This window comes from Pleurodeles waltl, chromosome 1_2 (genome assembly GCF_031143425.1).
Source record: "Pleurodeles waltl isolate 20211129_DDA chromosome 1_2, aPleWal1.hap1.20221129, whole genome shotgun sequence".
Lineage (NCBI taxonomy): Eukaryota > Metazoa > Chordata > Amphibia > Caudata > Salamandridae > Pleurodeles > Pleurodeles waltl.
The window spans coordinates 1117625879-1117652636 of record NC_090437.1 but is presented as its reverse complement, the minus strand read 5'-3'; positions in this window follow the sequence as shown (position 1 = coordinate 1117652636).

Genomic DNA, 26758 nt, shown 5'->3' with positions numbered 1-26758 from the left:
CCAGGAGGACATCAGAGAACAAAAAGCAGAATCACAAGACAAGTAGTATGTGGTCACGTAGTGGTCTGAGATCAAAACAGTAGTGTACACTTAATTACTGTATGTCAAGTACAAATACAAGTCCAAATCCCGACCGCTGGTCACCAATGTTAGAAATGGGGTCTTTGGTTGACAGTCAGGTTACCCCCTGTTCAAGCAAGGACCCTCACTCTAGTTAGGATAAAAGAGAATCACCCTCAGCTAACCCCTGCTTACCCCCTTGGTAGCTTGGCAGAGCAGTAGGCTTAACCTCAGAGTGCTGGGCGTAAAGTATTTGTACCAACACACACAGTAACTTAATGAAAACACTACAAAATGACACAACACCAGTTTAGAAAAATAGGAAATATTTATCTAGACAAAACAAGACCAAAACGACAAAAATCCAACATACACAAGTCAAGTTATGATTTTTAAAAGGTTTAAAATAAAAAGAGTCTTTAGGTAGTTGTAACAACACACTAGCGCTGCTAGCGTGTAAATGTACCTGGTTTGCGTCAAAAATAACCCCGCACGGGCGGTGTGCGTCGAAAGTAACCCTGCACGGCTGTGTGCGACGAAAACAACTCGGCACAGCGGTGCGCGTTGAAAAAGCCAGCCACACGACGATCCGAAAGTCCCGCGGCGCAGGGTGCGATCTCTCAGCCTCCGTCAGCGATGCTGCGCGTCGTTTCTCCTGCTCCGGGCGTCGGTTTTTCGGTCGCGTTTCCTGCGGCGTCGTTTCTCAGCTGCGGAACCGGCGTCGCGTCGTTTTCTCAGCCGCGATCGGATTCGCGTCGATCTTTTCTCCGCACGGCGCTCGGTGCGTGTATTTTTGTCCTTAGGCTGCCAGCCTCTCCTTTCAGGGTCCCAGGAACTGGAAGGGCACCACAGAGCAGAGTAGGGGTCTCTCCAGAGACTCCAGGTGCTGGCAGGAAGAAGTCTTTGCTATCCCTGAGACTTCAATAACAGGAGGCAAGCTCTACATCAAGCCCTTGGAGATTTCTTCTTCAAGATGGAAGGCACACAAAGTCCAGTCTTTGCCCTCTTACTCTGGCAGAAGCAGCACTGCAGGAAAGCTCCACAAAGCACAGTCACAGGCAGGGCAGCACTTGTTCCTCAGCGATCAGCTCTTCTCCAGGCAGAGGTTCCCCTTGATTCCAGAAGTGTTTCTCAAGTTTGTAAGTTTGGGTGCCCTTCTTATACCCATTTTAGTCTTTGAAGTCACCTTCCTTCAAAGGGGACTCACACCTTCTTGTGAAATCCTGCCTTGCCCAGGCAAGGCCTCAGACACACACCAGGGGGCTGGAGACAGCATTGTCAGAGGCAGGCACAGTCCTTTCAGATGAGAGTGACCACTCCACCCCTCCCTCCTAGCAGAGATGGCTAATCAGGAAATGCAGATCACACCCCAGCTCCCTTTGTGTCACTGTCTGGTGTGAGGTGAAAAACAACCCAACTGTCAAACTGACCCAGACAGGGAATCCACAAACAAGGCAGAGTCACAGAATGGTTTAAGCAAGAAAATGCTCACTTTCTAAAAGTGGCATTTCCAAACTCACAATCTTAAAATCAACTTTACTAAAAGATGTATTTTTAAATTGTGAGTTCAGGGATCCCAAACTCCACATGTCCATCTACTCTCTAGGGGAATCTACACTTTAATCATATTTAAAGGTAGCCCCCATATTATCCTATGAGAGAGAGACAGACCTTGCAACAGTGAAAAACGAAATTGGCAGTATTTCACTGTCAGGACATATAAACCACATTACTATATGTCCTACCTTATCCATACACTGCACCCTGCCCTTGGGGCTACCTAGGGCCTACCTTAGGGGTGCCTTACATGTAAGAAAAGGGAAGGTTTAGGCCTGGCAAGTGGGTACACTTGCCAAGTCGAATTTACAGTGTAAGAATACACATACAGACACTGCAGTGGCAGGTCTGAGACATGATTACAGAGCTACTTATGTGGGTGGCACAACCAGTGCTGCAGGCCCACTAGTAGCATTTGATTTACAGGCCCTGGCACCTCTAGTGCACCTTACTAGGGACTTACTAGTAATTCAAATATGCCAATCATGGATAAACCACTTACATACAATTTAAACAGGAGAGCATATGCACTTTAGCACTGGTTAGCAGTGGTAAAGTGCTCAGAGTTGAAAAGCCAACAGCAACATGTCAGAAAAAAATAGGAGGCAGGAGGCAAAAAAGTCTGGGGATGACCCTGCATAAGCAAAAGTCCAACAGTCTAACAGTCAAGTTTTATAAAAACTTTCTCCCTTTGTTAGAGCCGTAATAACGCAACTTGCTAACAATATATCAGAGGGTGGAATATCTCTCCATCTTTTAATACAGCTATAGTGGCAAGCTTTTTAGAAAAAGACAAGAACCTAGAGAATTTTAAATCATATAATCCTATTAGTCACCACAATACAGACTATAAAAAATGAAGTTGTTAGCCATCCGAATGAACATAGTGGGTGCTCTCAATAATCCAGATCAGTGTAGGTTCATAACGGGTAGGCGGTTGTCCATGAACACAAACTTCCTGGTTGAAGCATTAGATTATTTTGCACCAAAAAAGAGATTCTGGCACATATATGTTTTTTAGATCCTGAAAAAGGCTTTTGACTTGGTTCACTGAAAGAGCCTGTATTTTTATCCTTGAGAAACTTGGGTTTCCCATTGCTCTTATCCAGGTGATCTTGAGAATCTCTGGGGGCGCTATCTCCCAGTTACCCATTAATTCTGAGGGGAAAGGTATTTGCAAGATACAACAGGGCACAAGAAGGGGTGTCTGCTCTCTCCCATCCTGTTCACACAATTTCTTGAGTCTGTGGTGTTTGCCATCAGAAATACAAAATGTGTAGAACCTTCCATGGGTGGGATGGCTATAATTAGGTTATACGCAGATGACATAACCCTGTTTTTAAAATCTGATTTGGACACCCAACAGAGGGGGTTATTCTAACTTTGGAGGAGGTGTTAATCCGTCCCAAAAGTGACGGAAAAGTGACGGATTTACCACCAGCCGTATTACGAGTCCATTATATCCTATGGAACTCGTAATACGGCTGGTGGTATATCCGTCACTTTACCGTCACTTTTGGGACGGATTAACACTCCTCCAAAGTTAGAATAACCCCCAGAGAGTCTTGACATTTTTCAGCAGTTTAAAGCTGTGAGTGGGTATAAACTCAATAGGCTTAAAATCGAGATCTTTTTATGTAACTGTAGGGTTGATACTCTGCTACAAGAATTATACCCATTAGTGATTAGAAGGCCTAAGGGATATCTGGCCATATATACCACAGAGGAGGTGGATGACCTATTTGTACACAATTATCTACCTCCTATTAAGAAAATAAGGGCTCTGTTTACAAGATGAACAGCATTGCCAATTTCTATAATGGGTCCGGTTGCACTAGTTTGCATGTTCACATTGGCGCTATTTAATTTCTTATTTGATGCTCTACCTTGTACCCTGCAGATAAAGTTTTTTCAAGAAATTGAAAGGTTTATTTGCACTTTTATCTGGTCTAAAAAGCACCACACATTGCACTAAGCAATTTATATACGCCAACTCATGAAGTTGGCCTCTCATTGCCAAACTTAAAACGATATTATTTTGCTACCTTTTCTCCAACTTTGCACAATAGCGAGCGAAAAAGAAAAATATAAGGGCCTAGAATGTCACTATGCTTTAAGATCTAGTTTGTATTAAAATTTAGAAAGCTATGGCCAGGGTTATGAAATGTGGTGTTCTGTCAATGTTTGCAAAGAGCGTAACCTGAAAAAGGAACATGGGAGGCGTTTAAGTGGGTCATCGTGGCAGCACCATATTTATTCAAGTTAATGAAATTAATTTTCTAAACTGTCTTGTTTGATATGTGACGTATTCATGCAAACTCTCTGAAAAAAAATACAAAAAATAAATGCAATAGGATTATACCTCCGTTAACATATATTCTTGGATTTTCAGAGGTTACCACTCTGCCTGAATAAATCCTTGACACCACAACTGCCTGTTATGTAGCAGACTGCAATACATCTGCAAATGGCGAATGTTTGAAGGATCTATGTCAGTCATATACCATGTAAATTATATTAGAAACCTTTGGCCCACTAGCGGATCAAGTGGCTCTTTCACATGACAGCTTATCCAAAAATACACAATCTAAAAAATGGTAATTTACTACACCATTAGCAGTGGCAAACTTATGCATTCTGTGCATATAGTGGACTAACACCTGCCCTGATATCCATTTATATAGGCAAGAAATGGACAAAAAAGTGACCCACGAGAAAGTAATAGATCAGTTTAACGAGCAAATGAAAAAAGTGCTGTAAGTTGAGGCAGCTTCATACCCGACTGCACAGACTGAAACGTCTCAGATGAGCCCCTGAACATATTTTCTATCCTTTTTCTTGAATGATTTTAGCATGTGTAAAGGAAGAGGTAACCATTTAGCGATCTATTTGTCAATGCGTGTGACTATTCAAGCAATTAATAATTGCTCTTGGATATGCTGTAAGATACTACTCTACATGATATACATTATGTGCATATGTCTCCAAACTGAGGATGGTAAAAGTGCAAATGTTCTTGTATAATATGCTTTTGGGCATCACCAGTTTCACCTCCTCTAATTTAGAAGTTGAAAGAAGGCTACTAAATGAGGAAGAAAAGCACCTGTTATGTAACTGAATTCATGGGTAATGTAATAGCACTTAGATACAAACGATGATTTCTTAATGGTTGCAGGTAATGACAGCCAGAATCCATCTTGAGCAGGCCAAGACTGCATTTTCTCTATTTTTGCAGAATCATTGACATCTCTGCAGTTGACGCAGATGTCGTTTGTCCTTATCTTTCCAAGACCCTGTAAAAGGGTCAAGTCCTTTAGACAATGGCATCGATAAGACACTTGATGCTCAGAAAATTACTGCACTAGAACACCTGATGCAGCATCAGTCTGGGACATGTGCTTTGTTATCTCTAGTTCAAGGTCAGATAATAATAATAACATCATCACTGTAGTCTGAATTGGTATGTGTTTACCATATTTGTTTATAAGAATGTCTTTAAGACTAGCATCTCGATGCAAAAAGGTTATGTCAGACATTCCTAAGGCTATATCAGAAATTTCAATCTCAGATAAGATATAGGCCCACGTTATGAATCTGACAGTCCATGGACCGCCAGACTCACGGTTACAGGCAGACCGCCACGCTAGTGGTGGTCCGCCCGCCCTATTATGACCGTGGCAGAAACGCCGTCACCAGGCAGCCTAGCGGTGGTGGTGTTTCAGATCCGTCAGGGCAGAGCTGCCCTGTGGATTATGAGTCCCATTCCGCCAGATTTTTCCTGGTGGTTTACACTGCCAGGGAAATGTTGGTTGAATGGGTGACTCAGGGCACCCCTGGAGGCCCCTGCACTGCCCATGCACTTGGCATCGGCAGTGGAGGGGCCCCCATGCACAGCCCTGTCATGCATTTCACTGCCCGAATTACGGGCAGTGAAATGTGCGACGGGTGCTGCTGCACCTGCTGCACTGCCACATTTGGAGCCGGCGTCAGTGTAAAGGCCCTGTTTCCCGCTGAGCTGGCAGGTGAAAACACTGTTTCTGCCAGGCAGTCCAGCTGGAAAATCATTATAGGCCCGGTGGGGGCTTTGCTGTGCTGGCGGTCTTCCGTCGACCGTCAGCGCGGTTGTCGGCAGGGTATCCCGCAATTATCATAATGAACCCCCATAGCATAATAGGCTCTCCAGCTGACCACTTGGGAGGAGAGGTCCTTTGCCTCAGATTGCCGTGCAAGATACTGCCAGAGAATATCTTAACTGTCATATGGTTGTGATGCTGACACGTCTCATTCTAAGCTGACAGCAGGCGTTAAAAAATTACTCTAAATGGGTTTAGAGTCATTTTTTAAGGCCCTCCCCCTCCTGTGCGCCATTTTAACCCAGATGGATAAATATGGCGCACAGGTGTTTGAGTCATTTTTTTGGACGGGAACGCCTACCTTGCATCTCATTAGCACAAGGTAGTTTCCCGCATCCACAAAATGACTCTAACTCCATATTTTTGGCGTTAGACGGGTCTAGCGCCAAAGTATAAATATGGAGTTAAGTTTGCACCGGATTTGCATCAAATTAAATTGCGCAAATCCAGCGCAAACAGAGTATAAATATGTCCCTTAGTGTTTGGCAGAGAAAGAATTCCATCACAAGAGTAAAGGAGTACCCTCTCAGCCAAGCTCTCAGTCATCCTAACCTACTGAGGGCTAAGCAGACTGACAGTAGGCTGATGACGGAACGTGCTCTGGCTCTGTCCTTGACATACTATTCCGATGGCTTGTCGGACTACGGGCTGTCTGGGGTAAGTCATCCGACCACCCACCCACCCAATTAACAGTGGATCACCGCAAAGTGAAATACCCATAGAGTTGGGTCCATTAGTTTTATATTTTTCAAAACAAGCTCCCACTTTAGGAGTTAATTTTTGAAAAATGTAAAACTTTCAACAATTTGGTGTAAGCAGCACCAATGCTACATGCACACTAAACCTCTCAATGACTTTGTATGGGCACCATGATGGGAGTTCATACCAATCCACAGAGTTCACTGCTGCATCAGCAGTAACCTCTCAATTTGACAGGCGAAGCAAAGGCAGGATGGAGGACCTAGAGTCTTTCACCACACTGACTGCCAAACTCTAATTTGGTTACGTGTCTGATGGTAAAATCCTTGATTCGACCATTCTGGGTATAGTCAACCTCAGGATCCATTGTGGTCTGCTTCATAGTGCGCTCAGGTGGCAGTCTACTGTGACCATAGACTATCATTTGTGCATAGTGCTTTTTAGGGCCATGTTGACTGACAACTTTAAAATTTATATCTTGGGTTACCCTCATTGGATTTTTTCATGTTGGTGTCATTTTGTTTATTAAACTAAATTTTACTCTAGGGGTCTGATGAGATACCAAAGATGGGTGTCATCTACCCATGAAGCTCCAAGACTAGGATAAGTCTCGGCTACATGCAACAGATGAAGCCCCTGTAACAATATCTGCAGGGAGGAGTGCTGTCTAGGCCTTAATAAGAGCCGGATCCATTATTTTTTAAAGATGTGCTGACAGAGCATGAACTAAGATGGCTATGCCCAGAAGCTGATTGACCACTAAATGGAGAGCTCCGGGATTGTGATGGATCTGTGAAGAGGCAACTGGAGTTTGGAAATCTCAGGATGAGGACTCCAGCTATCATCATTGCTGTACTCTTCTTAGGGTAGCTCATTCAGAGTAGGGAGAGGTAGCAATGTTCTACTCTGAAGACTCTTTGATGTCAGAGTGGGTCTCTTCTACAGAATTGGTCACATAGTTCTTCTTAAAATACACATTAGTGTTTTTGTTTGAACCAGGTAATGGAGGCAGTGTTAGAGTTTGTTTCGCTTCTACCCCAAGAACTGAAATGTGTGGTATGTAAGATGGCTCAAATACTTGTTTATAAGGAATTGTTTTTTGGAGTAGATCACTAACTTTAGGGATCTACCCTACAGCAGCTTGCAAAGCCTTTTCTTCACCACTGGCGAACCCAAAATGCTTCAAATCTCTGACCTCTTGGACTCTATGTAATATATTGAAAAATAATGAAGTGTTTGTCTGGGTCAAACTTTTGCTCTTCTACTGCCTTGTCAGGATTATCTAGGTGAGGTACATACATAGATACTCCAAAGAGCATCTAAATTGGCATGTGATCATCTAATACTCTTCTAGGTAAGCTGTTCATTGGTCTCTGGAGTCCACTCAGGTGATGAAACTAATTCAGTACTGAACGTAACCTTCTTATGGTCAGGGCTTACTTAAGGGTATTGCTGCATCACTCAATAATTCCTTGCTCCCTGCACAACACCAGAGCAAGAAGTGGAGACATACTTCTAGAGGAGACAAAGCATCCCTGAAAATGTTTGCAGTGAACGCAGGACCGTTGTCTGAATGAAAGGTATGAATTGCTTCCATGGCTCCAAGGCAGTGCAAGTCCTTTATGACCACTCAAGCATCAGCATTTCTTTGTGGCCAAGCCCAACTACTGCTTACTAGGTGTTAAACTATTTTCCATTCTAACCAGAGAGATTTGCTTATGTCGAATTTCCTCTAGGAATAAACGGGCCTTTATAGGGTTATGTTCAAGGCAGTCAGTCAAGTTATGGATATATGGGTGTAAATCATTTGGAAATGGAGGTAGCAAAAGAATTGTTGCTTATGCTCAACTGAAAGAGGTTTGTTGATGTGCAAAGGAAATTATTTGTGTCCAAGCTCTAAGGCCTCCCAAGGTAGAAACACCTGTTAAATCCCATTGATGGAATCCCTCAAGGGAGGCTTCCATAAGTAACATCACACCTGTCCATAGTAGTGTCTTGCGAGTGAGGCAACCATGCCACCCCAAATGCTTGAGAATTGCAGGCCAGAGTTCCAGCACATGCTTCCTCACTGACAGTAGTGACGGAGGTGGCTGGGTCTGTATAAGTAGTGGAAAAAGTATATCTCCCAGTGCCCCACTTTTCAATTGTGAAGGCAGTGTCCACCAGGGAAGTGTGCAGCCAACAGTTATTTCTGGCTAGATGCGCCACTCTGTAATAGAAATACACATCTGCTAGACTTATGCCTCTGTCATACGGGGATTTGTGACACTAACTCATAGCAATTTGGGATGTCCCTCCTGCCCAAAGAAAGGAGTATATAGTAGGAATTCCCTGTTTCTAATATTTTCATGCACTGAAAGACAAGCAGCTGAGTATTCCTGTTTAGCCCTTCCGCAGGTTGTATAAAGCCATCTGTTGTCACTACTCCTAGTATAGGAATGAGAGAAACTATGATTATCATTTTCCCTATTCCAATTGGTGCTTTTTCAAAATAGCCATTTGAACCGCAGTAAGATTTGTGACTTGTAAGTGGGATCTGTCTGCTCCCTCATTGTAAATCATGTAAGTATAACCTGAGGTACTGGGGACGATTCCAACAAATAGGTTGGTTTTGTTATCCTTAGTCTGTAAATATTTTGTCGCTAGCATGTTTGTTTGGAGTGCATGCAAGAAAGCTGCATGTTTTTCTGTCCATTGTTTTGAAGAAAACATGAGAGGGACTAAATACAAGGGCTTCACTCACTCGGTACATTGTGGCAAATAAGTCCTTCTGAAGTTAAGAAATCCCAACATGGCTTGTAACTATCTTAGAGTATTTGATGGTGGCACACTTCTGGAGGAAGTCTGGTGCCAACCCCTTGCTCTCACTGGATAACTCATATCTGAAGAAAACCACTTCTAAGAAATCAGTATAAATGCATATAGTCAATATTGGCACCATCCTGTCCACTAGTCAGGTGTGTGTTTAAAATCATCAGCTGTGATGCAAATGACTTCAATGTAAGCTAGCACCTCAGGATGAAGTTGTAAGGTCTCTATAACATGTACTGCAAATAAGCTAGGACTATTGTATACCATCTTAACAATCTTGTGAGGGCATAACCTGTCCATTAAAGGTTAAATCAGTTCGATATTCTCTTTCAGGTGTTATGTTTTGCCTGAAAATCCATTGAAAATGTGCAGCGTTGTTTTATACTTTTTCTGCACCAGGTTTGTCACTAAACCATTGATGTGAGCATTTGGAACTGCGTATGTATGTTTATGCAAGTATAAGATTAATAGGATTAATCTGGTTTAAACAAGGAAAAAGAGGGGTATTCATTGTTTCAAAGAACTATAATCCTCTGATACTGCAACTAATCTAATATAGCTTTTATGTCACACTTTGCTTCTGGCTTCAGAGAATATTGAGCTTGAATATGCGTTTTTCTCCTCAGAGGAATGACGTGATATAGAATCTTTATCCAACCTGCTTTATTTCTGTATAATGCTGATGCTTGTTTTAAAGCTCGGCCTCTTGCCTATATTTCTATGATATCCCCAGGTACTAAAGAAGAAAAGGCTATTTTGATCACTTCCTACCTTTGAGGCACTTTCCTAATAAATATTGGCGGCCAGTCATACTTAACAAGGATAATGTCATAGGCATTAGATAAAGGCAGCCAGGATACTCCTTTATTCTATGCAATGTATCACCCTCAGTCTACATTTTAACATAATAACCCCTGCCTCAAGGCTTTAAAAGTGTATCTGGGGTCTCTATCTCTATATATTGTACAGTCTGTTTCACCACCAGAAACTCCTGGAGAGCCTGCTGCACTACTGAGTTGTTTAAAAGCATAATCACCCAAGTCCTGGGACCTACCCACATTGCCCGACACCTCACCATCTTTGGCAACATACGAGTCAGTGAGCCCTCAACAGTCTCCTGGATAGAGTATGATCATATCAAGTTCAGTATCCATGTCCCAGTCCAATTCACACACACACCACCACCAGCCCAGCCCATCAAAACTAGCACAGCTTCCCACAGAAGTATCCTGTGCACGGCATGTTTTTTTTTAATCTAGTCCAGCAACTGTCTCTTTTTAAAACGTGTTGTGCAGTCAGGACCTTTCTCATTTTTTTCACACTAACCTTGATTTCTCATCTTAATTCACCTTTCTGCTTGCTATGTTCATTTTTCCTATGATACGCAGTCTATCCACTTCTCTCTGTCCTGTTACCCTCAACGTTCTGAAAAGAAAGGGAAGACAAATACCTCTCTGGCCTCTTGATTATATCATGGTACCTCAAATTGTAATCACCCCCACTGGGCCCCTGAGTTAACGGAGATCCTGCAAGCTTTATTCTGTCTTAACCTCTGCATCTTTATAGTTTCAGGTGCTGTTTTTCTTTACCGAAACCCTGAATCTCATTTTTGGCTTTGAGATGCAGTTTAACAGCATGTGAACCCAGAGTACAAGGCCCACTAATGAATACGTTTCTGATTGTTTTTGTTAGTTCCAATTCACAATCCTACACAGTAATATCTGCAAGCCTTGACCAGAGCAGCTGCATCTCCTCCAATGTTACTCCAAATGATTCAGGAAACTGTTTTAAAATTCCTCATTAATTTCAACCCTAAATCCAGAGCTGGTTCAGCTCCTTGCTAATTTGGTAATTGCCTTAAACCATCTAGAAGAACTAATAATGAGGTTGTGCTATGTGCAGTAGCATATACACAAACAAATATATCTCCCCAGTATGAGAAATTAAGTTACTGTTTGGGGGAGGTGAAACCCTACTCAAACAACAGCCACAATTCCTGTCAGGGTGAAGTCACAAGCAAATCCCAAATTAACCTATACTCAACCCTCTGGTAACTTGGCACAGAGCAGTCAGGCTTAACTTTGAGGCAATGTGCAAAGTATTTATGAAACACTTCAAACAGTAACAAATTGAAAACACAACCCAAGAAAAATCCCACACCAAATCCAATCAGTAGAACCAGAGATATGCAAATTTAAAGATTTAAGTGAAAATAGTGCCAAAAAGCACCAAACGCCTACTGTGGTGATCTGGTTGTGCTAAATCAGGACAAAGTCACAAGTTCAGGCCATCCGTGATGGAGTCTGGGCTGGCTACAGAGACCCAGCTAGGCCTACTGAACAAGAGAACCTTAAATAGTGGATGCAGAGCATTGCAAAGTTGCACGTCAAGGATGTGTCGTGCAGCTGAGGTGATTTGGGTTCCTGGTTGGAAGTGTACTGCGCAGTATTGGCTCCAAGGAGCTGAGGGGCTGCAATACAAGGTCCTGCATCAGCGTCAAGGAGGCCATTAATGAGGAGGTTTGCAATGCAGAGTTCTGCATCGAGGGTGCGTCACGCACGGGCTGGTTTGAAAGAAGTTGCAGGGCATGTAATGATGGATTCTGCATCATTGTTGAGGAGTCCATGGATGAGAGTCTTAAGATGTGAGGGCCTGCTTCGAGAATGCGTTGCAGAGTGGAGTTTCTGATGAAGTGCAAGATGCAATGCTCATGCACAGTCCTTCCAAAAGGAAAGTTCACACACCAGAAGTGATGTGTTGGTTCTGCTCAGGGTTGCACCGCATACCAGAGGAGATGTATTGGTTCGGCTGAGTCCACAGATGGGCTGAGGTTGTACCTTCAGGCCCACTTCAAGGGTTTTGGACTGGGGTGGCAAAACTTGGGAGGGCAGGACTCACAGATGCATTGTACAGGTACTAGCTTCAACATTGCTGGAAGCTTGTTTTGTCCCTGAGGCTTCTGGCCAGGAGGCCAACCAACTAGTCATTGAAGTCACTCTAGGATCCTGGGTTTAAAGATGTAGATCCAGTCCTTTTTACCCAGGCAAGAAGGCAGCAGTCCTTCAAACTAGCAGTCCAGCAGAGTGCTTTCGGCAGCACAGCAGTTCATTTTCCTGGCAGAGTCCACTGGTCGAGAAGTGTACTGAAGAGTTGGGTCTCAGGGTTCAACATTCATACCTGGAACCCAAGCGAAAGACGCTTCTAGAGATTTTCAGCCCCTGAGGTGTCAGGCATCCCTTTCCCCCCTGCCCTAGCCCCAGATTGTCGAAGGTCACTAAAGACTAGTGACAGACCCTTTATGAGTAAGATCAAGCAGAACCTTTGTGATGTGTAAGAGTGGTAGGTTACAACTTCTCCCCCTCATTAACTTAGAGTGGCTAATCCTGTCAATACATATCTTTCCTTTGTCTCACTGTCTGACAGTAATACACAAAGACCAACTGCCAGCCACACCTTGTCATATAACCCACGAATAGGCTGCAGGCACCAAAGGGTTAGGACAAGAAAATACCAACTTTCTAAATGTGGCCTTTCCAGAACTGTGACAAAAAATCCAACTTTACCATTAGGGAGGGCTTTCAATTGCAATTCTTTTATACATCAAGCTCAACCTGTCTACCTTCTCCCAGTTGGAATTTGCAGCTTATTAACCCCTTTGCTGCCAGGCCTTTTCACCCTCCTGTACCAGGCCTTTTTTTGCCTATTTGGAATAGTTCTCGCTTAGGCCCTCAAAACTTTTTGTCCACATAAGCTACTCATGCCAAATTTGCGTCCTTTTTTTCCAACATCCTAGGGATTCTAGAGGTACCCAGACTTTGTGGGTTCCCCTGAAGGAGGCCAAGAAATTAGCCAAAATACAGTGAAAATTTCATTTTTTTCAAAAAAATTGGAAAAAGGGGTTGCAGAAGAAGGCTTGTGTTTTTTTCCCTGAAAATGGCATCAACAAAGGGTTTGCGGTGCTAAAATCACCAGCTTCCCAGCTTTCAAGAACAGGCAGACTTGAATCAGAAAACCCAATTTTTCAACACAATTTTGGCATTTTACTGGGACATACCCCATTTTTACGCTTTTTTGTGCTTTCAGCCTCCCTCCAGTCAGTGAAAGAAATGGATGTGAAACCAATGCTGGATCCCAGAAACCTAACCATTTCTGAAAAGTAGACAACATTCTGAATTCAGCAAGGGGTAATTTGTGTAGATCCTTCAAGGTTTTCCTACACAAAATAACAACTGAAAAAAGAAATATTGAAATTGAGGTAAAAAAACAGCAATTTTTCTCTACGTTGTACTTTTGAAAGCAATATACCGTTACGTCTGCTGGACTCTTCTGGTTGCGGGGATATATAGGGCTTGTAGGTTCATCAAGAACCCTAGGTACCCAGAGCCAATAAATGAGCTGCACCCTGCAGTGGGTTTTCATTCTATACCGGGTATACAGCAATTCATTTGCTGAAATATAAAGAGTGAAAACTAACTATCAAGAAAACCTTTGTTTTTCCTAAATGGGCACAATATAAGGTGTTGAGGAGCAGTGGTTATTTGCACATCTCTGAATTCTGGGGTGCCCATACTAGCATGTGAATTACAGGGTATTTCTCAAATAGACGTCTTTTTTACACACTCTCTTATAATTGGAAGGAAAAAATGTAGCAAAAGACAAGGGGCAATAACACTTGTTTTGCTATTCTATGTTCCCCCAAGTCTCCCGATAAAAATGATACCTCACTTGTGTGGGTAGGCCTAGCGCCCGTGACAGGAAATGCCCCAAAACACAACGTGGACACATCCCATTGTTTGACAGAAAACAGGTGTTTTTTGCAAAGTGCCTACCTGTAGATTTTGGCCTCTAGCTCAGCCGGCACCTAGGGAAACCTACCAAACCTGTGCATTGTTGAAAACTAGAGACCTAGGGGAATCCAAGATGGGGTGATTTGTGGGGCTCTGACCAAGTTCTGTTACCCAGAATCCTTTGTAAACCTCAAAATTTGGCTAAAAAAACTGTTTTTCCTCACATTTCGGTGACAGAAAGTTCTGGAATCTGAGAGGAGCCACACATTTCCTTCCACCCAGTGTTCCCCCAAGTCTCCTGATAAAAATGATACCTCACTCTTTTTTTGGGGGGTTTGAATTTGTGAATATCGCAATTTTGTGGCAAAATATTTTTTACAAAATGCTGTTTTGCTCGGGGAGGGGGGGCCCTCTGGAACCCCCACACTCCCCACCAGAGCTAAGGGGTGCCCCTTCCCTGGCCTGTTTTCTTTTTTTTTTACTTTTTCACTGGGACTCGGTTGAAGCCGAGTCCCAAGAAGTGTTGCCAGCTTTGAAATGTTGCCAGCCAATCAGAATTGTGCGTTTCCTTGAACAAACTCATTTTTGTCTGTGAATAGTTCACTGCCAGAGATATCAAATTTGAATTTCCCAAAAATTACTGAGTGGATTTACACCAAATAAGCAAAAGATCAATCCAGATACCGAAAGCTAGCTTTCTGCCACATTTGGTGTAATTCCATCCAGTGGTTTGGTCTGTAGATGTGTCTAAAGATCCTATGGAAATTAACATGGGAAATACAACTTTCCCCCCTTTTTCTCAGCTCCTGCTTGACAGCTCACCCAGAAACATTATGTGCACAACAAGAATCATTGCAAAACTTTTTTGGGAAAATTTTGTGAAGATTCGTCAAACAGTACCAAAGATAGAGGCAAGTCAAAAAACACTTTTTTCTATGGAAACATGGTGCTACCTATAGCTATCTAGTGGAACCACTACGAAGTAATATATATATATATATATATATATATATATATATATATATATATATATATATGTACATATATATATATATATATATATATATATATATATATATACATATGTATGTGTATTACCCTATGGGGGTCACCACTGGTTAGTTACAGTGAAGTTTAACAACACAAAAGGATGATGGACGGAGTACTAAACAATACAAACACTCATCCCCAGTCACAGATCTGGGTTTAATCAATTTGTTTCTTGCTCACCATGCCACCCCAGTTTGGACCCACCAAATGCAAATAAGTCTTGACCCTGTTCCTCATGGGACAGTCCAGCCTAAATTGCTAGGCCAGGTCTTCCCTAGACTGGAAACAAGCATCCTGGGAGCGGTTTCAGGGTATCACCCTTCATCAGCCAGGCTAGCTTACATCCAAAGGTGCAGTGAGCAAGGGACTCACATCTGGGCATACCCTTCCCACTTAGAACAACTTTAACAAGACAAAAGAATGATGGACTGAGTGCTGAAAAATGCAAACATTCACCCCCAGTCACAGATCTGGGTTTAACCCATCACTCTTTTGCTCACCATACCACCCCAGTTTGGACCCTGCCATATACAAATCAGTCTTGACTCTGTTCCTTATGGGAACAGTCCAGCCTGAACTGCTGGGCCAGGTCCTCCCTGGACCAGAAGCAAGCATCCAGGCACTGGTTTTAGGGTATCACCCTTCATCAGCCAGGCTAGCTTGAATCTAGTGGTATGGTGAGCATGGACCCACTTCTGGGCATACTCTTCCCACTTAGAACAACTTTAATAGCACAAAAGGATGATGGACGGAGTGCTGAACAATGAATGCTTTGCCACCGAGGCCTCAGGCGGTCATAGAGGTGACCCCCATCCCATGGGACCTGTATTTAATTAAAGGGGAGGAGGGTGTGAGCCTTCATCAGGCCCTAGAGACCACATCCCCTGTGGTCACTATATAATTAAAGGTGGGGGAAGTGGTTCCCCTCCCCAAACCTGGTTGAAGCACAGGTGACTCCATCATCCAGGGCCAATAAATAAATTGAGTGGAGGTAAGCTTGCGTCACCCCTCCCTGAGCCATTTTGTGACCCTGGCGTCCCATACTCTGGGGTTGGCTCTTGTATGGTACCCCAGGGATCCCAACACCTGGGATACTGTGCTTTCCCTGCCCACAAAAATGTAGGCAGGGAACTGTTATGTGCTCCCTCCCTGCTGGAGAACAAATCTGCTCCCACCCTGTGGGAGCACATAAGTTTCCCTGCCTGCTCTCTTGTCAGCAGTAAAACACAAGCACAAAAGAAAACTGCTTCCTCAGTGTGGGGCACTGCACATAGAATGGGTGTTAGTAGGGGAGCTGGGGGGCTGCTGGAGCCATGGGTCCCAACTCTCAGCTTCCAATGTGGGATGCCCTTGGTGGGCACCAGGACACCTAACTGAAAAATTAAGAAAATATGCTGGCTCCTGCAGTAGCAGGGACCTAGCAGGACTGTGGGGGCCATGAGGCTCCCCCGTGGCATCAATCGAAACAATGGTGCAAGTGCCCCGGGTGTGCAGCAGGGCACCGCTGATTATTTTAAAAAGTGTTGCTGGCAGGGCAGTGGGTGCCCCAGCCCCCAACAAGAAATAAAGATCAATAAATGAATGGCAGAAGCAGCTCTTTTTTTATTCAGTGCTTCTAATTAGAAGTGCCCCTTAATGCCCTGCCAGGAATTTTAAAACATAGTATTTGGTGCCTAATGGTGCCCGTTGAAGTGGAAGGGGCACCACCCAGCATTTTTTAATGTTGTAGGGGGCTGCAGCAACATAAAAAACAATAATTCTCCTGGGCGATTAAATACGTGACCCCTGAAGAGCTTTCCATATGTTTTGTAAACCACTCCTAGATGGAGCTCTATGCTCTTCAGCTGGAGCGCAGTGCTTGCCTTGTGGTTGGTTCTATGGGTGCATTTCATAGTTTGAAGAACGTAATCAAAAACTCAAATATATGTTAGTGCCTTTTTAAAATAGAACTTTATTATTTTTTTCATGACAATCATTTTTAATAAAGATTGTACTGTATTAATTAAGGAAATATATATTTCATTATAATTATTGGGGATTTTTTGACAAAGACAATAAATGTGTGTGAGAAATTGGGTTGTTAATTGAGGGTCTGAAATCTTACTCAAGCAACAGCCACATTCCTTGTCATGGTAAACCACAAAAAGTTGCTAAATTAACCTGTGCTTAACCCTTGGTAGCTTGGCAAAAAAAAGCCATCAGGATAAACTTTGAGGCAATGTGTAATGTATTTATGTAGCACTTAAACAGAAATAAAATCAAAACATAACAGAAGAAACAATCTGACACTAATTTAGAAAAATAGAGTACATTTTAATACATTAACTGGCACAAAAATGACAAGTCGGTAGAACCAGACGTATACAATTTTCAAGTTTAATGTGTTAAATAGTACCTAAATATAAAAGCGCCAACTACAGTAATCTAGCTGCACGAGACTGGCACAAAGTTGAAAGTTATGGCTGAGCCTTGTGGAGCACAATTCATATGCACAAAGTGGACTGGGCCCCATCACTGCTTCCCTTCAAACGTAGAAAAATATTTCAAGTAAAATGTCTTAGAAGATAGAGTTCTGCAGGGCAAAGCAGCTGATGATGACCAAAAAGGTGGTGTCGTCGTTGGGAAAAGTTGTGGTGAATATTTCAGTGTTTGGACATAGTGCATGATTAGAACTCATTGGAGGGGTTTCTCCATTGTATCAGTGACAGATATCTCATCCACAGAAATCTAAATCCCATTATATTCCATGGGATTTAGATTTCAGTGGATGGGCTATCCGTCACAGTTGTGATGGAGTAAACCGCCTGCAGAGTTCTAAATCAGGCCCTCAGTCTCTTTTATGGAGGTCGAAAATTTCCAACAGGATGAAGCTACAGTATGTAACTGGTGAGGGCTCCACAAAGACGTGTACCCCTCCTGCAAGGACCCTGTGAATAGCATTTGCTGCTGTAGAGAAGAACATAGCGATAGGTGCTCTAAAGTAAGGCTGACCAGCAATGTACCTTCGGCGGATTGGCGAGCTGGTAGGCCCCCAGTCTTCTCTTAGTTCTCAGAGCTCTTTTTGTCAGAACATTTTCTAAGTCCCAAGTTTTGGATTTAGGCTATCTGGGTACTTTTAGAACAACTTCCAAGGGCCCAAGACTTGAGGGCTCCACTTGGAGAGTCAAGAATCACACAAGTTGGGTGTAGATGTGAGTACAAGATGACTGGAACCTTTCCTGTCTGTGAAATTCTGATTAGGAGGCCAGCCAATCAGTCCTTGGAATCACTAAGAAAGTCTTGGGTTCAAGAAATAAAGCAGGTCTCAAACAGCAAGGCTGTTCTTTGAGGGCACAAGGCAGGTGTCAAGGCAGTCCTCTTGGTTTAGCAGGCAGTCCTCTAAAGTACACAGCAGGCCACAGGCAGCCAGGCAAAACTCTAAGAGTTCTCTTGCAGGTCCAGAAGTGAACAGAGTGGGTTGAGAGTCTGACTATTATTCCTGGTGTCCCCTTTGAAATGGGAGAATCTTCTGTAGTCCCCCCCCCCCCACGCAGAAGAGACTCAAATGTCCTGCCTCCTGTCCTGGTTCTAGCCTGCCTGCAGGCACAATAGTCTATTGTGAAAATATTTGTATGTGAACTAAGGAACTGTGTTTGAAGTGCAAATAGGGCTGTTCTTACCTCTGTCCCCCATCCTGCCTTCGATGGCCCTTCCTGCCAACATCCGATATCTCTATTGTGTGGCCATCTGGGAGGAATACACAAAGGCCAACTGCCAACTACACTTAATCATGTGACCCAGAAAGCAGGCTGCAGGCACCAAATGGTTAGGACAAAAAAAGGCCAACTTTCTACAAGTAAGTATACAAAAAGTGATAGATGGAATACTTGAAGTAATTTCAGCCACTGGTAATTACTCAGCTGCATCCCAATTCATTGTTATTTTGCCCACCATGCCACCTCAGGTTGGACCCAGTTATATGCAAATCAGTCTTGACCCGGCCCCAGTTGGAAAAGTCCAGCCCAGATTGCCATGCCACGTTCTCCCTGTACCAGAACACAGGAAACCCAGGATTGGTTTTACCTCATTATGGGCTCATCAACCAGGTATAACTTGGTTCCAATGACAAAGTGTGCACAGGCACCTCCCACCCCCCATAAAGGCGTACCGTTCCCACTTAGGGAGACATACTAAAGGAGACAACAAATAATGAATGGAATGCTTGAATTAGCTTAAGTCACCTCAGTTTGGACCCACCTATATGCAAATCATTTTTGACCCTGCCCCATTGGGAACAGTCCAGCCTGAACTGCCAAACCAGTTCCTCCCTGAACTAGAAAACTAGCAACCCAGGACCATTTTTTCCCTAGTTATGGGGTCATCAGCCAGGTATAGCTTGGCTCCAGTGACGGGACCCAGTCCTGGGTATACTTGTTCCACTGAAAGGAGTAGGAAGGTCATATTTAGCATGGCCAGAATGGTGATACAAAATCCTGCTGACTGGTGAAGTTGGATTTAATATTACTATAAAGTGAGCATTTCTCTGCACTTAAATACTTCTGTGCCTTACAATCCACGTCTGGCTGGGTTTAATTGACAGCTCCCTTGTGCATTCACTCAGACAACCCCAAACACAGGATGCTGTCACACTTGCACACATCTGCACATTGAATGGGTCTTCCTGGGCTGGGAGGGTGGAAGGCCTGACACTTACATGTCAAAGGACAGTAACCTGCCCTCACACAAAGGACTGTCACACCCCCCTACTGGAGCCCTGGCAGACAGGATGGAACTGAAGGGGGACCTTGTGCACTTCGAAACCACTCGTTGAAGTCTCCCCCACTTCAAAGGCACATTTGAGTATTTAAACGGGACCTCTGCCCCTACCAACTGAGACACTTCCTGGAGAAGAAACTGGAACCAGAACCTGCATCCGGCTAAGAAGAACTGCCTGGCTGCCCAAAGGACTCACCTGTCTGCTTTCTGTGAAGGACTGCTGCCTTGCTGTTGCCCTGCTGCCTTGCTGCTCTCTGGCTGTGGTGAAGAAGTGCTCACCAAGGGCTTGGATAGAGCTTGCCTCCTGTTCCCCTGAAGTCTCAGGACAAAAAAGACTTCGGGCCTGATTCTAACTTTGGAGGACGGTGTTAAACCGTCCCAAAAGTGGCGGATATACCACCTACCGTATTACGAGTTCCATAGGATATAATGGACTCGTAATACGGTAGGTGGTATATCCGCCACTTTTGGGACGGTTTAACACCGTCCTCCAAAGTTAGAATCAGGCCCTTCATCTCTACAAGAAGGACTCCTTGTGCAGCGAAATTTTACGCACAGCCTGCCAGAAATGACGTACAGCCTGCACCGCGCTGAAAAGTTCACTGCACGCCAAACTGGAATGATGCAGCCTGACTTCACATCAAGAAGATCGATGCAGCGCCAACATAGCAACCGGAAATTTGACATATGGCCCACCGCAAAGGCGCACAGCCGAACCGGAATGACGCAGCCCGACTTCCAGAGAGGACTCGACACGGCGCCTGCCATGGAGTCGAAAATTTGACGCAACACCCACCGAATCGATGCAGCTCTTGTGACTTCGTCCTGGCAGTGCAGGAAATCCACGCATCGTCCCGGGCAGTCCAAAAACCCCACAACCCGAAGAGGATCCACGACTGAGCTCTGGAAATCGATGCACAGTCGTCCCTGCGTGAAAACTAAATGACGCATCGCCGTGTGTGGCCTGCGAAATCGACGCACACCCCTTTGCTTTCACACATCTCCTCCTCTGTGGTTATTTGACGGAGATTTTGCATGCAAACCAGGTACTTTGTGCTTGAAAGAGACTTTGCTTGCTTTTAAAAGACTTAAAACACTTTATATCACTTTCACAGTGATTTCTCCACATATACGTATTGCATTTTAATCGTTTTGACCTGCATTTATCCAGATAAATATGATATATTTTTCTAAACACTGTGTGGTTTATTTTTGTGGTGCTATATGGTGTTATTGCATCATTTATTGCACAAATACTTTACACATTGCCTTCTAAGTTAAGCCTGACTGCTCAGTGCCGAGCTACCAGAGGGTGGGCACAGGATAATTTGGATTGTGTGTGACTTACCCTGACTAGAGTGAGGTCCTTGCTTGGACAGGGGGTAACCTGACTGCCAAACAAAGACCCAATTTCTAACAGTGGGCATTCACTTGAAATAAAATAAATTATGCTAATAGCAGACGGACACATTCCAGTTTTATTGTACTTAGTGGATTGTCATTTCACAATTCCAAGCTCACAGCCATGTTTAGAAACAATGTTTTAGCCATCTGTGTTATGTAAAACAGTTATACACCATGCACCCCCGATTCCAAGATGGATGCTCAGTAAACATTGCATGTGGTGGCCTTCATGGAATGGTAAATAAATGATTCACTATGGACAGTACCATTCGAGTTGGCTGCCTGATTTAGAAGCGGTTGCTGCATAGAATGTGGTTCACTGAAGTACAATGAGTGGCGAGTAGCTTTTTAGCACTGTCTAGAGAGGTGTAAGGTATTCTAAAAATGAAGAAAGAAAGAAAAGAAACCTATGAAAGAGAAATGGAAATCCTAGGCACTGTAAATCGTTTTCATGTGGATGTGCACACATGATAAGTCAAAATGCAGTCACTCACAGGGCAGTCGGCCAGTGGTTCAAGTTCGCAGATCAATAGCATCTTACTGTTTGATACTGTAGGTAGAAGAAGCTTATGATACTCGAACATCCAATGGGCCAATGGGCAGAAGGGGGCTCATATGAAGGCCTTCTATGTATATATACATATATGTACATATATATGTACTTTTTAAAGAATCTATTTTTTAAGAGCCTGTCAACACAAAAACAGTAATCTGTGAGATTCCATGTAACAACATATCCTGTCTATAGGCTTTAACATGATGCAATAACAATTCCTCCTTTGAGGTCTTTTGACTTTAATCTACACTTTTTATGGTAAATAAGTTAGCTCAACTTGCATTGGTATAACAATTTATAATAAACAGATCAGACCAATCGTCTATGACATAACATTTTCTCAAAAACCAATCAGCCTATAGCATTTACCATTGGTCTATCACCGTAATGACTGAAGCCTAGTTTATTAAGAATTCCCTCAAGGTACTCATCTTAAACACTGTCATAACATTTTAAATAAGAATATAATTACTGTTGGCAAACCAACACGCAACTCCTGCTAATAGAGGTTGCTAGAAATGGGGACTCTAGTTGACAGTGGCTTCCACCCTGTCCAAGCAGGGACCCTCACTCTAGTTAGGGTAAGGGAACCACACAGCTTAGATAACCCCTTCTCACCTCCGTGGAAGCTTGGCACCAGCAGTCAGGTTTAGCTCAAAGGCAATGTGTAAAGTATTGGTACACACACACAAAGTAACACAGTGAAAGCACCACAAAAGCACTACACATCAATTTAGAAAAAAAGCCAATATTTATCTAAGTGAATCACAACCAAAATGACAAAAATCCAACATACACAAGTAAAGATATCACTTTTTAAAGGTTTCATAAGTCTTAATCCATAGGAAACAATGGTTGTATCTTTTTAGCACAAAGTGCCTGGGATGCATCAAAAACAAAGATGATATGGGCCACAGGGAAGTGAGGCACCAAAAAGCAAAGCAATGTGTTGGTTCCTTACTGTGCAAGGGAGGTGATGGGTTGATTCTTTCCTCGCAAGAGAGGCGATACATTGGTTTCTTACTGGCAGGGGAGGTGATGTATCAATTCTTTCCGTGCAGGAAAGGAGATGCATTGATTTCTAGACATGCCACCTCAGTTCCCTACTACGGTGCGGCATCAATGAGAAATTGACGCACCAGGTATGATGCGTGGAAAATCCAGCCAGCGCTGTATCGATTTTTCAACCGCAGGACAGGCGCTGCTTTGATTTTTCTGCTGCAAAGCATTGGTGAGATGATTTTCTTCTTTCGGTCACCGGCTTGCACTTCGAAAGGCCCAGGGACTTGAGTTGGAACTACTTGGTAAGTAAAGACTCTGAGCAGAAGAGCACTGGCAAATGAAATATTTGATGTCCTTGAGACTTCTCACAGGAGGAAAGCTCAGTTTAAGCCCTTAGAGAACCTTGGAAAAGAGCATCTAGAAAGCAAAGTCCAGTCCTTTCACTCCCAGGACAGAAGCAGTACGCAGCAATCTAGCATAGCAAAGCAACAGACAGAGGGGGTTATTCTAACTTTGGAGGAGTGTTAATCCGTCCCAAAAGTGACGGTAAAGTGACGGATATACCACCAGCCGTATTACGAGTTCCATAGGATATAATGGAGTCGTAATACGGCTGGTGGTAAATCCGTCACTTTTCCGTCACTTTTGGGACGGATTAACACCTCCTCCAAAGTTAGAATAACCCCCAGAGTGTCAGTCTCGCCTACAGCATCTAGCTATTCTTCCTGGCAGAATGTCCTCAGTCCAGAAGGATTCTAAAGTTGTGTTCTCAGAGATCCAATATTTATATTAATTTTTGCCTTTGAAGTAGGCAAACCTCAATGGAAAGTGTTTGCAGTGCACAAGACCCTGCCATTCCTGTCTGGCTTCAGACATACTCCAGGGGCCTGGAGACTTCTTTGTGTAAGGACAGGCAGAGCTCTATTCAGGTGCCAGTGACAGCTTTTCCCAACACTCTAGCCCAGGAAGACCCATCTGGATATGCAGGGCACACCTCGGCTCTCTTTGTATGACTGTCTAGAGTGAATTTGCAAACAGCCCAACTGTCATCCCGACCCAGACCTGCATTCCAGATAGGCAGAGGCACAGAATGGTTAAGCACGAAAATCACCACTTTCTAAATGTGGCATTTTCAAACTTACAATTTGAAAACCTACTTCACCAAAAGTTGTGTTTTTAAATTGTGAGTTCAGAGACCCCAAACTCCACAACTCTATCTGCTACCAATGTGAAATTACACTTAAAAGATATTTCAAGGAAATCCTCATGTTACTCTACGGGAGAGATAGTCCTTGCAATAGTGAAAAGCAAATGTAGAATTATTTCACTATCAGGATACGTAAAACACACCGGTACATGTCCTAACTTTTAAATTCACTGCACCCTGCCCATGGGGCTGCCTTAAGCCCACCTTAGGGGTGACTTACATGTAGTAAAAGGGAAGGTTTGGGTCTGGCGAGTGGGTACACTTGCCAGGTTGAACTGGCAGTTCAAACCTGCACACACAGACACTGCAGTGGGAGGGCTGAGACATGTCTGCAGGGCTACTCATGTGGCTGACACAATCAGTGCTGCAGGCCCACTAGTAGCATTTGATTTCAGACTCTGGGAACACCTGGCGCACTATACTAGGGACTTACTAGTAAATCAAATATGCCAATCATGGATAAACCAATTGTCAATACCATTTGGTCAGTGATCACTTCACTTTAGCACTGGTCAGCAGCAATAAATGCCCAGAGTCCTAAAGCCAGCAAAAACGAACTGCAGCACACATTTAAAAATATGCGGTCAAAAGCAAAAACTTTGGGGGATAACCCTGCAAAAAGGGTAATTTCCAAAAGAAGGTATCAACGATAAACATGGTACAAATCGTCCACTTCCAGGTTTTGGCAGAGGGATAACTAACACCAAAGCTCCTGCCAAGTATTGGCAGAGGGATGTGGAAAACTGGGGCTGATTGCAGAAACCCCCTAACCTTTTGCCCCCATTTGCCACTTATGCTGGTGTTTTCCTGACTCTGATGGTGCCCTGGGTACTGCTAACCAGCCCCAGGGCCTGTGCTCTGATTAACATGATTATGCAATTGGGCTAATTATAATTGGGTGTGTTAACCTACATATAAGTCTCTAGAATATGGTAGGAATGTAGATTCAGGGACCCTAGCATAAGCTCTGGTGGATATGACTATGGCTATAGCTATGGTGCCAAGTGTCATTTTCAATGTTTCCAGTCCAGGGAAGACCTGGCCTGGCAGTTCGGGCTGGACTGTTCCCATAGGGAACAGGGTCAAGACTGATTTGCATATGGCTGGGTCCAAACTGGAATGGCATGGGCAGCAAAAAAAACGATGGATTAAACCCAGATCTGTGACTGGGGGTGAGTGTTTGCATTGTCAGCACTCCGTCCATCATCCTTTTGTTTTGCTAATGTCGCCCTAAGTGTGAAGGTTATGCCCAGACGTGGGTCCCGTGCTTCCCATGCCACTGGATTCAAGCTAGCCTGGCTGATGAGGGGTGAAACCCCGAAACCGGTCCCAGGATGCTTGTTTCCAGTCCAGGGAAGACCTGGCCTGGCAGTTCGGGCTGGACTGTTCCCATAGGGAACAGGGTCAAGACTGATTTGCATATGGCTGGGTCCAAACTGGAATGGCATGGGCAGCAAAAAAAACGATGGCTTAAACCCAGATCTGTGACTGGGGGTGAGTGTTTGCATTGTCAGCACTTCGTCCATCATCCTTTTGTTTTGCTAATGTCGCCCTAAGTGGGAAGGGTATGCCCAGATGTGGGTCCTGTGCTTCCCATGCCACTGGATTCAAGCTAGCCTGGCTGATGAGGGGTGAAACCCCGAAACCGGTCCCAGGATGCTTGTTTCCAGTCCAGGGAAGACCTGGCCTGGCAGTTCGGGCTGGACTGTTCCCATAGGGAACAGGGTCAAGACTGATTTGCATATGGCTGGGTCCAAACTGGAATGGCATGGGCAGCAAAAAAAACGATGGATTAAACCCAGATCTGTGACTGGGGGTGAGTGTTTGCATTGTCAGCACTCCGTCCATCATCCTTTTGTTTTGCTAATCTCGCCATAAGTGGGAAGGGTATGCCCAGACGTGGGTCCCGTGCTTCCCATGCCACTGGATTCAAGCTAGCCTGGCTGATGAGGGGTGAAACCCCGAAACCGGTCCCAGGATGCTTGTTTCCAGTCCAGGGAAGACCTGGCCTGGCAGTTCGGGCTGGACTGTTCCCATAGGGAACAGGGTCAAGACTGATTTGCATATGGCTGGGTCCAAACTGGAATGGCATGGGCAGCAAAAAAAATGATGGATTAAACCCAGATCTGTGACTGGGGGTGAGTGTTTGCATTGTCAGCACTCCGTCCATCATCCTTTTGTTTTGCAAGTGTCATTTTCAAGGCAGGCCTGCCTTGGCTGCTTTTAAGTTAAAGTTAACACCAAATTCTACTTTAGAATTAAAAGTACTTACAAAGTCCTAAGTTACCTTATTTATATATACAGGTCACCCCTAAGGTGTATCCTAAGGCCCATATTTATACTTTTTGATGCAAAACTGCGCTAACGCAGTTTTGCGTCAAAAAAATTAGCGCCGGCTAACGCCATTCTGAAGCGCCATGCGGGCGCCGTATTTATTGAATGACGTTAGCCGCCGTCGCCGTCTGGTGTGCGTTAAAAAAAACGACGTACACCAGGCAGCGCCGGCGTAGGGGGATATGGGGCTTGGGCATCAAGAAATGGGGCGAGTCAGGTTGAGGCAATTTTTTCGCCTCAACCCGATTTGCGCCATTTCTTTTCACTCCCAACCCCCATAGAAATGACTCCTGTCTTAGCAAAGACAGGAGTCATGCCCCCTTGCCCAATGGCCATGCCCAGGGGACTTCTTTCCCCTGGGCATGGTCATTGGGCATAGTGGCATGTAGGGGGGCACAAATCA